Here is a 16,569-nt window from a genome sequence, read left to right as displayed (position 1 = left end):
ATCAAGTTGCCACCTTTATTATGTTCTTGTCTGCTTCATAAAAATTACAAAATTAGATTCAAAATATTTCCATTAATGTACTGTTAAAGCTGTAAATTTAAAAACAAATCAGAGAATATGAAAGTTTAGATCCTCTTAGTAACACTAAGTTGTCCAACACTGATTATATATTCTTCCTGAATTTCTGGTTACTATATAAATGCACACTTTATTATAAAGCATAAAAATATAAAGAAATTAATGATGTTATGACAACTCTAACATTTCACTTTCTTGAGTTATGAAGGTTAAAAAATGCACCCTAACCTTGTTGTAGGATTCAGAAATTTAATAGACTGGTTGAGAACATGAACTATATTCACTCAAAAATGAAAGCTATTTTTTTAATGAAACACATACTACACCTGCATTTAAGGGCAACAGACAAAAACCTTTACTATTTGTAGCTTCCATTAACACTGATAAAATTACCTCATAAACTTATATTTCATATTTACTACAAAACATTTATATATGAAATATATATGTATTAATTATTAATTAATATTAATTATTTATATACGAAATATAAATATTTCATATTTACTATAAAATATGTAAACCTCTTTATATGCAATTTAATATCAAGTTATCAAAATCTTACCCACTAACAGGTGTGTATTCTGCAACATACATACAAGTATATAGTTAATTCAATTACTAGTCACTGAATTTGTATTTGAACTTAAACTCTAAAATAAAAAAAAATTTAAGAAGCACTGATTTTTTTCATTGTTCATATAATGTAGTGGCCTATAGCTGTAAAAAAGAGAGTAAGATACAGCAAGATAGTAACATGTGTATAATAAACCATGAAATTGGGAGTCGGGTGGTAGCTCAGCAAGTTAAGCGCGTGTGGCGCCAAGCTCAAGGACCAGCATAAGGAATCTAGTTGGAGCCTCTGGCTCCCCACCTGCAGGGGACTCACTTCACAGGAGGTAAAGCAGGTCTGCAGATGTCTGTCTTTCTCTCCCCTCTCTGTCTTCCCCTCCTCTCTCCATTTCTCTGTCCTATCCAACAACGACGATATCAACAACAGTAATAATAACTACAACAATAAAAACAAGGACAACAAAAGGGAAAATAAATAAATATTAAAAAAATAAAAATAAACCATGAAATTAAGGTGCCAAATGAATAAAAATCTCTGTAACATTTGCTCCATGATACACCATATTGAGGACATTTTCAGAGGTATATTACCACCCTGAGGAAATTTTGTTAAGACAATTTGCATGATACCTTCAAAAAGAGAGAATTTTTAAAAGTTCCTCTTTATTGATAAAGAGGGTTCTTCAGGACAGTTTAGTATCAAGGCAAATCTGAGTAACCACGTTAGTGGTTATGTAGACCAGGGAAAACAACAATAAAAATAAAGTGTTTGCAGTGAAAATCCATTCAAAGGTTTTATTAAGCCAATGGAGTATATTTCAAGTCATTGTAATCATAGTAATCTACAAGACTAAATAGTAAAGATTAACGCTTTGATTTTTACGAAAGACATGATTAAGAAACCACATCCCTTATGAAAGCAGTGTATGTGTGTGTGTGTGTGTGTGTGTGTGTGTGTGTGTGTGTGTATGTGTGTATTTGCTTGTGCCTATGCACCTGCATGCACACTTATGTATTTTGATGGTCTCATGCTTCTTAAAGCTCTTCAGAAATTCATCTAAATAACTGTATGCCAAAGAGTGGGAAACTATAGTAAGTCTTTCATAAGTGGACACAGAGAGACACACATGTAAATTTATTTAGGAAAGGGCCTATAAGAATTAGGAAAAGTCTCCCTTACACGGGAAAAATAAGATGTTATCAGAAAACAGTGATAGCCATCCTAAAGTGTATCAATTACAATGGTTATTTGTAACCTATAGTGCACATTGTATGTCAGCATATTTATTCATATATTCAACAAATTCTTCTTCAGTGCTTGATACATTATTTAGGGTTCTTGAATCAGGCTATGTTTAAATCTGTTCTACAACCAGTAAAATTCTTATGAAGACAGCATACCACTTGCATTCTAAGGACATTATAAAAAACTATAGGAATTGGATAACTATGGTAATGCAAATGCATATAAGCTTATAATTCTAAAAAAGCAGAGATATGAATAACCCCTAAACATAGTTCTGAAGGCTAGGAAACTAAGATCAAGGAAAAGAGAGATCTGACATCTGGTGAGAGCCTGCTTTTGGCTTCACAGATGACTCCTTCTAGCTGCAATTTTAAATGAAAAAAAAGGTGAACTATCTCTCTGGGGTACTACTTCTAATCATAATGGCCCCACCCTCATGACCTAATTATTTTCTGAAGCCCCTTTCCCAATCTCATCACCTCAGAAGGTAGGATTTCGTATATAGGAATTTGGAGAGACACATTCAATTCACAGCAGGACTAAAACTGCAGCCAGACTCATCTATGACAGTAACTGTATTATTTAAAATGGTGTTTTGTGAGGCAGTTAAGAGAATTTTTCATCATATTTGAAATCAGGAAGGCAGTATGATAGTATAGAAAATTTCCCTATTTATCTTATCATGAATATAATACATAGATAATGGTATAGAAAATATGTCTTCAGTGTGACACACCTGGTTGAGCGCATATGTTTCAATACACAAGGACCCAGGTTTGAGCCCCCATTTCCCAACTGCAAGGGGAAATCTTTGCAAGTAGTGAAGCAATGTTGCAGGTGTCTCTCTTTCTCTCTATATTCTCTATCAACCCCTTCTCTCTCAGTTTTTGACTGTCTCTATCCAATAAATAAATACAGATAATAACTAAAAAATTGAGAGAAGCATGCAGGATAGTGGGCTGACCCTAAGATCGTAACCCAATCAACACAACGAGTGCCACCCCAGCATGCTTCACTTCAGACTGTGTCAAGAGACTTCAGGTGTGGAATGACAACCCTTCAGCTTCATCACTAGGGTGAGACCTTTCCTTTCATAGTATTCTCTAATTCCATTCCAGGTATTCCTCTCCCCAATATAGTCCCCAAACCTAGATATAGTCCAGGTCCCCTGAGATAGAGCATATTTTCATACACACCCATAAGCTAGGGAAAATATATATACCTGAAATCTGAAGTACACAAGAGCCTGCAGGGAATACTCCCCAACACGTCATCTGCACTATTCCAGTCTTTAGGTCCATGGTCACTCAACAATTTGTTTGGCTTTGTATGTTAACTCTCTTTTCAGCCACCAGGTTTCAGATGCCAGCACCATGCTGACCAGACTTCCCTGGACAGACAACCTCACCAATGTGTACTGGAGTTCCACTTCCCCAGAGACCCACCCTACTAGGGAAAGAGAGAGGCAGACTGGGAGTATGGATCGACCAGTCAATGCCCATAATCAGCGGGGAAGCAATTACAGAAGCCAGAACTTCCACCTTCTGCAACCCACAATGACCCTGGGTCCATAATCCCAGAGGGATAGAGAATGGGAAAGCTATCAGGGGAGGGGATGGCATATAGAGATCAGGTTATGGGAATTGTGTGTAACTGTACCTCTCTTATCCTATGGTTTTGTTAATGTCTCCTTTTAAAAATAAAAAATAAAAAAAACTAAAAATTTTTCAAGAAAAGAAAACATATCTTCTAGTCTCAGCTATAAATATTTCCTTCTACTGTGGTTTGCGTGTGTGTGTGTGTGTGTGATATGTGTAATTCATATCTGTATAATGTATATATCCCACATCTTGTGCATATGTGATTTTACCACTCTCTGGTCAACTTTTTCCATTCATTTACTTTAGATGAAGAGAAAAGGAGAGATGACACAACACCAGAGAAGTTCCCTGTGCTGTGATACTATCATGTGGTATTAGCATCAAGCAGGCTATGTACATAGCAAATGTGCCTTACTGAAAAAACTAACGCTTGGTCTTAGTTTTTCAGTCATGAAGTGATTCCACTTCTTAAAGCAGTTGCCTTTGAGTTTTAATATCCACATAAGTGAAGGGCCCTGAAATAGATGTTACAAAACTGAGAGCAAGAACTCTTTGCTTTCCTACTGGTATATATACTACATAGCTATTATGAGAGTGATAACAATTTACTGAAATACGAAAAAAAAGAGTTGAAAAACCATCAGTGTAATAGGACTTATAAATCACTGAAAAGATGTGAACATTTTTAAAGAACTTTTAGAACTTCTTAGAAGCAGTGTGAAGATTTGAGCTTGAAAAAAGGATGGATAATACTCATATGCTATCATATTAATCTATAATTAAACTGAACATAGAAGGCCAGAAAGCATAAGTGATCCAATTGCACTGCCTCACATTTTTTTATCTAAGTCTTCAAAGGGAAAGAATTAAGTTGCTGAATTCAAGCCCCTGACATTGAGCATTCTCTGTATATCTTTCCTAGAGGTTCGTCGGCCCACTAAGAAAGGATCTACACTATGATCCAGTAATTCTGCTACAGATCTATCCAAAGAACACAAAGACACCTATTGAAAGAGACCTATGTACACTTCTCTTCATAACAGTACAGCTTTCAATAGCCTGAATCCAGAAGCCACCTTATTGTCCAATGACAGATAAGTGATTATTGATGTTGCTATATATAAAATGGCATATTACTTAACCATAAGAAATAATGAAACTTTCTGTTTTCTCACATCTTCAATAGAACTTGAAGGAATTATGTTAAGTGAAATAAGTCAAAAAGAGAAGTACAAATACTTCCATTCACTTACTGTTGGTACTTAAAAAGTAAGGAAAGAAAAGAGTGAAACTGTGGCCCAGGAGGTGGTGCAGGGGATAAAGCATCAGACTCTCAAGCATGAGGTCTTCAGTTCAATCCCCAGCAGCACATGTACCAGCATGATGCCTGGCTCTTTCGCTCTCCATTTATATTTCTAATAAATAAATAAACAAAATCTTTTAAAGAAAAGAGTAGTGAAACTTGGGCTGGGTGAAGTGTATTGCAGCAAAGCAAAATACTCTGGACATGAGGAGAAATGAGGTTTATTGGAGAGAAATGAGCTATCACTGGACCCAGAAATTTTTCTCCGGGGGATTTACTCAAAGGAAACAAAAACACCTTTGAGGTGCTATTTATATATACCTTTGTCCATAGCAACACAGTTTGTAGTATCCCAAACCTGAAAGCAATCCAGACGTCAGATGACAGATGAGTGGCTAAAGAAACGGTGGTATATATACATCTATTATTTATTTATTTATTTATTTATTTATTTATTTATTTATTTATTTTGCCTCCAAGGTTATCTCTGGACTCAGTGCCTGCACTACGAATCCACTGCTCCTGGTGGCCATCCCCCATTTTTGTTGCCCTTGTTGTTGTTATTGTTGTATAGGAGAAGGAGAGAAATCAAGAGAGGAGGGGAAGTCAGAGAGGGGGAGAGAAAGACAGACACCTGCAGACCTGCTTCACCACTTGTGAAGTGATGCCCTTGCAGGTGGGGAACCAGGGGCTTGAACCAGGATCCTTACTCTGGTCCTTACGCTTTGCATCACGTGTGCTTAATCCGCTGCACTAACGCCCGACTCCCTAATGTAGGTTTTTTAATAATGCTTAGACAATACATTTTTTATGTATAGATGAAGGAGGGGGAACCACAATACTGAATGAAGTTTCCTTCAGTATAGTGGGGGCTAGGTTTGAACCTGGGCATGCATAAGGCAAAGCAATACTCCATTCAAGTGAGTTATTTCACTGGCCCAACAAACAATTACCTCACCTCTGCAGGTGGGGAGCAGGGGGCTTGAAATGGCATTATTATTCTGGCTGGTCAGTGTGCTTTGCACCATGTGCGCTTAACCTGCTGCACTACTGCCCGGCCCCCTGAAGTCATATATCTTTGTGCTATTTTTCATGGAATTTGAAGACACCATATAAAATGAAATAATTCAAAAAGAGGACAAATACTGAATGATCTCACTTGCAAGCAGAATTTAATAAATAGGAACTGAGGAGGAGAACAGAAACTGTAATGTGGACTGGATATGGTGTATTCTTGCAACAGTGCAAGACTGGGGAAAGGAAGGGGAAGGAAGGGTGGAAGAGAACTTTGAGGTCCTGGTGCATAATACAATTGTATCCATTGTCAATTACTATACTATAAACTCTTAATTCCCAAAAATTACTTTTAAAAATATATACTCATGTATTAACAACTATCCTGGAGATCATTTGATCAAGTAAAATAATATTTTAATAAGATTTAAAAAATAATTTGGGGAAGTAGTAGTCAATATTCTCTTCCTTTACCTATCAGAACACAAAGTAACAGTTGGTATATGTTAATAAGATGAAAGTTCTTGTTAATAATCCAGTTCATGTCAATCACTTGTATATACAAAAAATCTTCTCACATTTTCACATATTTCATATTTAAAAAGTGTGTTAAATTATGCAATATGTAACAAATATACCAAAGAATCAGTAAAGACAAAATATTCTTCCAATATGTTGGAGGCCAGAGCTAAGCCTGACTTACATGCATGGCCAAACAGAAGCACTATATAAAAAAGCTAGTTTACTACCCCAAAATTGACATGTCTTAATCTTACTACTTATGTGGTAAAAAGTCATATAGGCATGTGGAAATGCATGAGTACTTGTGTTTAAATAGAGCCAAAGGGATCAGTAAACTGCCCATTTCTCAAAGTTTAATGTTTTCTCATTTAACCAGTTCGCTTACATTTTAGGATGCAGAGATGTATTGTTATATTGGGTTGTCAGAGAAGTCATGATGTATTTTTCTGTTTATATTTTTCTATGTAAAAATATATCATGACTTTTCATATAATCCAATAGGTCTACAAAGAAATTATTTCACAAATATCTATATAAAACCATGCATGTTTTGAAATACAGAAATGTCTGTTCCTGTCTTGTTTAACCCTTGATTCATTATGAACCATTCAACATTTCTTTGCCCTGTTGGATATTCTTTTTTAATTTTTTTTTCTTTATTGGGGAGATTAATGGTTTACAGTCAACATTGAAATACAGCATTCTGTACATGTGTAACATTTCTCAGTTTTCCACATATCAATTCAACTCTCTCTAGGTCCTCTGCCATCATGTTCCAGGGCCTGAAACTCCCCGCCCCCAACTCCAGTCTTTTACTTTAGTGTAATACAGAACCACAAAATCTTGATTTTTGTCAATTTGGGTAGAACAAGCAAACATATAGGAAGAATATTTGAAGTTTTAGTGTAAACAACATCCACTGGTAGGATAATTTCTATGGCCTAGTGGGTTCCTAGAGTGATCCTAGTCTTGTTGCATTCTCAGATGATCCTTTGGATATTCTTTCTGTGTGTTTATTGCTCATTCCATTGTGCCTTGCAAAAATCTCATTTATTGTCATCTATTGCCCAATTAGATTTATACCAACTGCATGCTCATTAAGGATAAGGGTGTTTCATATACATCTGTGTCCCAACATCTCAGCCAATAATCACATAAGAACTGAAGATTCAGAATATGTAGGTCTGCTTCTAAATTCTGCTTCTAAGACCCCTTCTGTTGCATTGCTTGACTCTGGTCTATTTACATAATCATTGTTTTCACTAGTTTAATCCCCACTGGTTCATGTGCTTTTTCCTTCTCCCCACCCCCTATCCTACCTACATTTTCTTCTGACCTGACACTTCCACCTCAGGAGATATAGAGGACAGAATTGTGATTAGAGATTAGATTATTGAACTGCATCCCCTCTCGTCTATAAAGATTGAACTGCCTTCCCAGCTCAGCCATGAGTCCCTAGTTGTCTCTCTCCAGCCTGCAAAGCTAGCCCGGCAAGTATATATCTGTGGGACCATATCAAACCTATCTACTATAAAACTATCTGAAGGAATAACTTACCCATTCCTTCTATATAAAATGATACTTGTAATTAAAAGTTTGCTTCTCACTTTCTGACATTAATACCAAAAAGTAAATACACAAAATGTGCCCTAAATACAATTTTACCATTAGCATTAGTAATCTAGTATGAGTAATATGGTATTATTCCACCCCTAACCCATCCTGTCTTATCCTTGTGATTGTGCTTGCTATTGTAACATTATCTTGTTATAAAAGGTCTCAAGTCTATTTTGGAAGGAAGTGTGATATGATTAGAATATGTAAAATATGCAATATGAGGTGCTGTTTTAAAGCTGTTCTCTTTAGTTTCCTTTCATTGTTCTATGAATAATGTTTCCTATATTTTAGCAGAATACTAAACAGCTGTGTTCTCATTACTGCAGTATCTGTTCTTATACACTTTATCTTGTCTGGTTCAGTTCTGAGTAGGCGGTATAGTCTGTTCTCCATAATTTGTTTTCTAATGTATATCCACTTGTGTGTCATATTAGTTATTTTATTTTCCTGAAACTCTTGCTAAATTAAGCAATTTTTCAAATTATTAAGACATCTATTCAAGACCCTTTCTATATAAGCATTAGTTGGTATAATTAAGACAAGAGGGAGTAACAATTTTAAAACATAGAATTTAGGAGCCCTGAATTTATATTTATACTTTGTTTAAATGTGATTCCTTAGAAAAGTCATTAGGGGCCAGATAATCTCAAAGCTTTTTTCCAGTTCTAAAAGACTTACTAATCTATTAGTAATGCTTACAATAATAGTAAAGGCACTAAATCCTTGCATGATAATGAACATAAATACTGATTTATATGTGCACATGATTTTAATGCATTACTATATATGAGATTATCATAAATATCATATAAAATAATTCTCCATTCATATTGATATAAAATAAAAAAATTTAAAATGTGGAACTCAGGATTAGATTTAGGTTTATTAAAAACCTCTTAATTAAACATATCATCAACATTATATTATGTAGTTTTTAAAATAGCATAGCTTCAAAGATACCTTTAAATAGTCACCAAGTTTTTCATTCTGGTATCCACTGTAGACCTTATTCTGGGACAGCTTATTAATCATTTCTATATATTAGAATCCCTGTGTTTCTGTAAGTAAAATCAGTTGCATCCTCAGACTAATTTTACTATTAAAATATACTGCAAATTCATTCCTACTCTCACTGTTGTTTGCTTCCTCAAATACTTTTGTGATAATCCAAACATTCATGTCTTACAGAGCATACCTTTCTAGAGCATCTCTTCGTTGGCACATTATGAGACTATCTGGTGGTACCCAGGTAGTTTTGCATTTTCTGTTCTTATAGCACTACAATATAGAGCCTCTAGAATAGACTAGTTAGTACATCATGAGCATATATTCTCATCCTCAGCATGTAGATTACTCCTCAGTCTCTTTGTATTAGAGTAAACTGCATGACTAGTTTTGGTCGCCACTTCAAGGTCTGATCCTTTAAGCCTTGAAAATTCCTTCATGGCTAGAAAAAGTGCTAGAAACAGAAGTTCAGAAAGAAGAACAGAAAGGGAAACTAAAAGCAGGATCTGATTAAATTGAGAGCAGGGCACCAATGTAAAAACCCTGTGGTGAAGGGGAGGGTGGCCATTGGGCTTCCTGGTGTGATGGGGGGGCAGGGCAGGCAGGGGTGGATGGGGATGGGACACAGTCTTTAGGTGGTGGGAATGGTGTTTATGTACATTCCTATTAAAGTTCAAACATATAAACCACTATTTAATTAATATGAGAGGGAAAATTTGATCATATGTCTAGAACTTCTTAAAACACAAACTGAGTCTTTTTAATACATAGGCTAAGTCTTTGATACATGGACTCTCTCAAAGGCTAGACCAGGGAGAACAGAAGCAACCAGTAGCACAGCTATATACAAGATGCTGGGTATTATACCCCAAACCCTAACAAAGGGACTTTCCAAAGTTAACCCAATCACCAAATAATATGATGATAACAACTATCCATTGTCTTCTTGAACCCTAAGACAACAGGAACCTCACATTTCCAATATAAAGCCTATATTTCCCCCAGTCCTGGAACCCTTGGATAGGGCCCACTTTCCTGTATGCCTCTCCCAATCCATATCAAATAATATTGCATCTGCTGATCACAACCTAACCAACACAACGATTGCCACCTCAACATGCTTCACTTCAGACTGTGACCAGAGACATCAGGTGTAGAATGACAACCCTTCAGCTTCATCACTCAGGTGAGACCTTTCCTTTCATAGTATTCTCTAATTCCATTCCAGATGTTCCACTCCCCAATAAAGTCCCCAAACCTAGATATAGTACAGGTCCCCTGAGATAGAGCATAGGTTCACCCATGCCCATAAACTAGGGGAAAAATATACACCTGAAAGCAGAAGTACACAAGAGCATGCAGGGAATAACCCCCAACACCTCATCTGAACTATTCCGGTCTTGAGGTCCATGATTGTTCAACAATTTGTTTGGCTTTGTATGTCAACTCTCTTTTCAGCCACCAGGTTCCGGATGCCAACAAGATGCTGACCAGACTTCTCTGGACAGACAACCCCACCAATGTATACTGGAGCTCTGCTTCCCCAGAGCCCCACCCTACTAGGGAAAGAGAGAGGCAAACTGGGAGTATGGATTGACCAGTCAATGCCCATGTTCAGCGGGGAAGCAATTACAGAAGCCAGACCTTCCACCCTCTGCAACCCACAATGACCCTGGATCCATACTCCCAGAGAGATAGAGAATGGGAAGGCTATCTGGGGAGGGGATAGGATATGGAGATTGGGTTATGGGTATTGTGGAACTGTACCCATATTATTCTATGGTTTTGTTAATGTCTCCTTTCTTAAATAAAATAAAAAAATAAAAAAAATAATTTAAAAAGTGCTAGGAAGCTGGATCAGGGAAAAGAGTAATTCCCAACTATGGGAAAGGTGTATAAATCTTGTTGAGTGTAAAAAAAAAAAAAAAAGGAAGCTATATTTTAAAAAGCTTAAAAAACAGAAGGGAGGAGCACCAACTGTGTTTTTCTCCTCTCCTCTCCTGTCTTGAGTCAACTAGGAATACTGAAGGAGATCACCTGAGACCACAACAAGACAGAACTAGAACAACAAAATATTAGTAAGTGTCCAAAAATGTGAAACTCAACAGTACACTACTTATCAACTAATGAGTCAAAGAGGAAATAAAGGAAGAAATCAAAATGTTTCAAGAGTTCAATGAAAATGAAGACACAAGTATTAAAATATTTGGGACACAGCTAAGGCAGTTCTGAGATGGAAGTTCATAGACATACAAGAATACATAAGAAAACAAGAAAAAGCACAAATAAACAACCTGATTGCACACATTAATGATAATGATGATGAAGAAAAAGAAGAAGAAGAGGAAGAGAAAGAAGGAGGAGGAGGAGGAGGAGGAGGAGGAGGAGGAAGGAACCCTAAAGCATCCAGAAGGACAGAAATAATAAAAGTTAGGGCAGAAATAATTGAAATATTGAATAAATAAATATTGAAAATAAACCATACAAAAGATCAACAAAAGTAAGAAGATTATTTGAAAGAGTGAACAAAATGAACATACCTTTAGCCAGACTCACAAAACAAAGAAGGGAGAATTGTAAATGAAAAAGGAGATATCATACAGATACCGCAGAAATTCAACATATCATGCAAGGCTTCTATGAACAACTATATGCCACCAAGCTAGAGAACCTGGAAGAAATGGACAATTTCTTAGATACCTAGGAACTTTCAAAATTAAATAAAGAGAAACTTGATAATATGAACAGGCCCATCACAGCGAATAAAATTGAAACAGTTATCAGAAAACTTCCCAAGAATAAAAGTCCTAAACCAGATGGTTTTACAAATGAATTTGACCAAACTTTCAAGGAATAGTTAATAGCTCTACTTTTAAAAGTCTTACTGAAGATTGAAGACACAGGAATACTCCCTTCCAGCTTCTACGAAGCCAACATCACTCTGATACCAAAAGCAGACAAAGACAAAGCCAAAAAAGAAAACCACAGACTAGTATCTCTGATGAACATAGATGCTAAAATATTGAACAAAATTCTAGCCAACCAGATAAAGCAGTATATTAAAAAGAGTGTTCATCATGACCAAATGGGTTTTATCCCAGGGATACAAGGAAGCCTTTGACAAAATCCAACATCCCTTTATGATCAAAACTTTTTTTAAAAAAGGGAATAGATGGAAAATTCGTCAAGATAGTGGAATCTATATAGAAAACCTACAGTCAACATCATACTCAATGGTGAACAACTGGAAACATTTTGCTTCAGATCAGGTACTACACAGGGATGCCCACTATCACCATTACTATTCAACATAGTGTTGGAAGTTCTTGCCATAGCAATCAGGCAGGAGCAACGAATTAAAGGCATACAGATTGGAAAAGAAGAAGTCAAACTCTCTCTAATTGCAGATGACATGATAGTATACATAGGAAAACCTAAAGAATTCAGCAAGTTTTGGAAATCATTAGGCAATACAGTAAGGTATCAGGCTACAAAATTAACATTCAAAAGTCAGTGGCATTCCTCTATACAAACACTAAGTTAGAAGAAGATGGAATCCAGAAATCAACTTTTACTACAGCAACACAAACAATAAAATATCTAGGAATAAACCTAACCAAAGAAGTGAAAGACTTGTATACTGAAAATTATCAGTCACTACTCAAGGAAATTGAAAAAGACACAAAGAAGTGGAAAGATATTCCATATTAATGGATTGGAAGAATTAACATCATCAAAATGAATATACTACCCAGAGCCATCTACAAATTTAATGCCATCCCCATCAAGATTACAACCAAATTTTTAGGAGAATAGAACAAATGCTACAAATGTTTATCTGGAAACAGAAAAGACCTAGAATTGTCAAAACAATCTTGAGAAAAAAGAACAGAACTGGAGGCATTACACACCCAGATCTCAAATTGTGTTATAGGGCCATTGTCACCAAAACTGCTTGGTACTGGAACATGAATAGACATACTGAGCAGTGGAATAGAACTGAGAGCCCAGAAGTAAGGCCCCACATTTATGGACATCCAGTCTTTGACAGAGGTGCCCAGACTATTAAATGGGGGAAGATAAGTCTCTTCTAAAAATGGTGTTGGAAAAATTGGATTGAAACATGCAGATGAATGAAACAGAACCACTATATTTCACCAAACACAAAATTAAATTCCAAGTGGATCAAGGACCTGGATGTTAGACTAGAAAATATCAGATACTTAGAGGAAAATATTGGCAGAACTCTTTTCCGCATACATTTTTATGTTTTATTTATTTATTGATTGATTTTTATTTATAAAAAGGAAACACTGACAAAACCAGAGGATAAAAGGAGTACAACTCCACACAATTCCCACAACCAGAACTCTGTATCCCATCCCCTCCCATTCTTAAACCCTCAGGGAGTATGCACCCAAGGTCATTGTGGAATATAGAAGGTGGAAAGTCCGGCTTCTGTAATTGCTTCCCTGCTGAACATGGGCATTGACAGGTCAATTCATACTCCTGACATGTCTCTCTCTTTCCCTAGTGGGGCAGCGTTCTGGAGAATGGGAGTTCTAGGACAAATTGGTGGGTTTGTCTGCTCAAGGAAGTCTAGTTTGTATGATGGTAGCATCTGGAACCTTTGGCTGATAATAGAGTTAACATATAAAGCCAAACAAGTTGTTGACAAATCATGAACCTAAAGGCTGGAGTAGTGCAGATGAAGAGTTGGGGGAGGTGTCTCCATTTTATAGATAGCTAGTAGGCAAATTTTAGTTGTATTCTAAAGGGCCTGTGGCTATACTAGTTATTTTTTTCCCTGAGCCTGAAATCTGATATGCAGGTGGATCCAAGTTATTTTCTGGGGAGATGATGTCATGGCTGAAAAAAGGACCAGAAAGCTGGATCAGGGAAGAGAGTAGCTCCCAAATATGGGAAAGGCTTATAAATATTGTTGATTGTAAACCCCATAGATTTGATGTGATATGATCTGGGGCCCATATTCAGCTTAGGAGCCTATGTGACCTCTGCATCCCTGTAGATTCAATCTCACATTCTGTGGTCATGAGGAACATTCCAAACTGCCCCAATATTGGGAACCATCTTCCTCAGGTGTAGCATAGAGTATGTTGTCCAGCCTCCCTTCAGGGTATGGGACATTCTCTACTGTTGTTGATCCAAGTTGAGGGCAAGGTACTATTGGGGCCCACAAAGGGGTTTGTATTGTTGTCCCTGATAGACCAAGATAATAGGTAACAATGAAGAGAGGGAATCATTCGAGGTCTAGGCCCATCATGTATGTTTGGGAATCTCAGGACTCCCCGACTAGGGCCACAGCTGATGGGGTGGCCTGATAGTGACTAAAGAGTCATCATTTAAGTATATCAGTCTCTTGTCCTTATTTTGCAGTCCTTTCTTTGATAAAGATATCTTGGAAGTCAGTGAGGGAAGTATAATCGGAAATAGGTGAGGAGGGTATCTCTAAGTACAAGTAGACACTATTTCATTATGAACTTCATACTGACTCACTGTTGACTAATGTGTACTTTTGCTTTAAGGTATATATTTTGCCCTAATTTATGGACACATGTGAACATATGACATACCTTATGGGACCTGGTCTATCTCTAGGTTTTGGGACATTGTTAGGAAGTGAGCCACCTGGAATGGAATTAGAGAATCCTGTGAAAGGAAAGGTCTCACCCAACTAATGAGGCTGAAGTGTTGACATTCCACACCTGACATCTCTGGACATAGTCTGAAGTGAAGCATACCGAGGTGGTACTCTTTGCATTGGTTAGGTTGGAATCAGCAGATACAGTATCATTTGGTACAAATTCAGAGAGCATGAAGGAAAGTGAGCCCCACTCTAGAGGTTCCAAAACTAGGGAAATATAGGCTCTATAGAGGAAGTGAGAATTCTTGCTGATATAGGGTTTAATAAGGCAATAGATAGTTATTGCTATAATCACATTATTTAGCAATTGGATTAACTTTGAAAAATTCCTTTGTTAGAATTTTCTGTATCATACACAACATCATCATAAGTTATGTCCTTTGTCATTATTTGTATATAGCTTAAACTTTAAAGACATCTTCAATGAAATGAATCCAATTACAAAGAAGACTAAGGCAAGCATAAACCTATGGGACTACATCAAATTAAAAAGCTTCTGCACAGCAAAATAAACCAATACCCAAACAAAGAGACCCCTCACAGAATGCGAGATTTTTACATGCCATGCATCAGACAAGAGTATGATCATCAAAATATATAAAGAACTTGCCAAACTCAACCACAAGCAAACAAATGACCCCATCCAAAAATGGGGAGAGGACATGGACAGAATATTCACCACAGAAGAGATCCAAAAGGCCAAGAAACACAAGAAACACATAAAAAATGCTCTGAGGCTTTGATTGTCAGAGAAATGCAAATAAAGACAACAATGAGACACCACTTCACTCCTGTGAGAATGTCATATATCAGAAAAGGTAGCAGCAACAAATGCTGGAGAGGTTGTGGAGTCAAAGAAACCCTCCTTCACTGCTGGTGGGAATGTAAATTAATCCAACCTCTGTGGAGAGCAGTCTGGAGAACTGTCAGAAGGCTAGAAGTGGACCTACACTATGATCCTGCAATTCCTCTCCTGGGGATATATCCTAAGGAACCTAACACACCCATGAAAAAAGATTTGTGTTTACCTATGTTCTTTTTTATGTATTTATTTATTTATTTAAATTTCTTTATTTGGGAATTAATGTTTTACATTCGAAAGTAAATACAATAGTTTGTACATACATAACATTTCCCAGTTTTCCTCTGTCATGCTTCTTGGATCTGTATTCTCCCCACTCACCCACCCCAGAGTCTTTTACTTTGGTGCAATACACCAATTCCAGTTCAGGTTCTACTTGTGTTTTCTTTTCTGATCTTCTTTTTCAACTTCTGCCTGAGAATGTTTACCTATGTTATTAGCAGCACGATTTGTAATAGCCAAAACCCAGGTGTCCAACAACAGATGAGTGGCTGAACAAGTTGTGGTCTATATACACAGTGAAATACTACTCAGCTATTAAAAACAGTGACTTCACTGTTTTCATCCCATCTTGGATGGACCTTGAAAAATTCATGTTAAGTGAAATAAGTCATAAACAGAAGGGTGAATATGGGATAATCTCACTTTCAGGAAGTTAACATAATATAAAATTTTAAAACCTTTATAACATTCATTTTACTTTAGCTATACAGAGACAGAAAGCCAGAGAGACAGAGATAGGACAAAGTACTTCTCAGCTCTGATTTATAATGATTCTGCGAATTAAACCCGGAACTCTGAGATATCAGGTATGAAAGTTTAGTGCACAATCACTGTGATGCCTTCCTGGCCCTCAGAAAGTTCTTCTCAGAATAAAACTCACCATTAAAAGTGTCAACAGGGAGTTGGGGTGGGTGGTGGGGATGGGGCACAGTCTTTTGGTGGTGAGAGTGGTGTTTATGTACAAAAGTGTAAACATATAAACCACTATTTAATTAATATGAGAGGGAAAAATTGATCATATGTCTAGAACTTCTTAAAACACAGACTGAGTCTTTTTAACACATAGGCTGTCTTTGATAT

This window comes from Erinaceus europaeus, chromosome 8, assembly GCF_950295315.1.
Source record: "Erinaceus europaeus chromosome 8, mEriEur2.1, whole genome shotgun sequence".
Taxonomy (NCBI): domain Eukaryota; kingdom Metazoa; phylum Chordata; class Mammalia; order Eulipotyphla; family Erinaceidae; genus Erinaceus; species Erinaceus europaeus.
The sequence above is the reverse complement of the archived record's forward strand: the minus strand, read 5'-3'. Positions refer to the sequence as shown.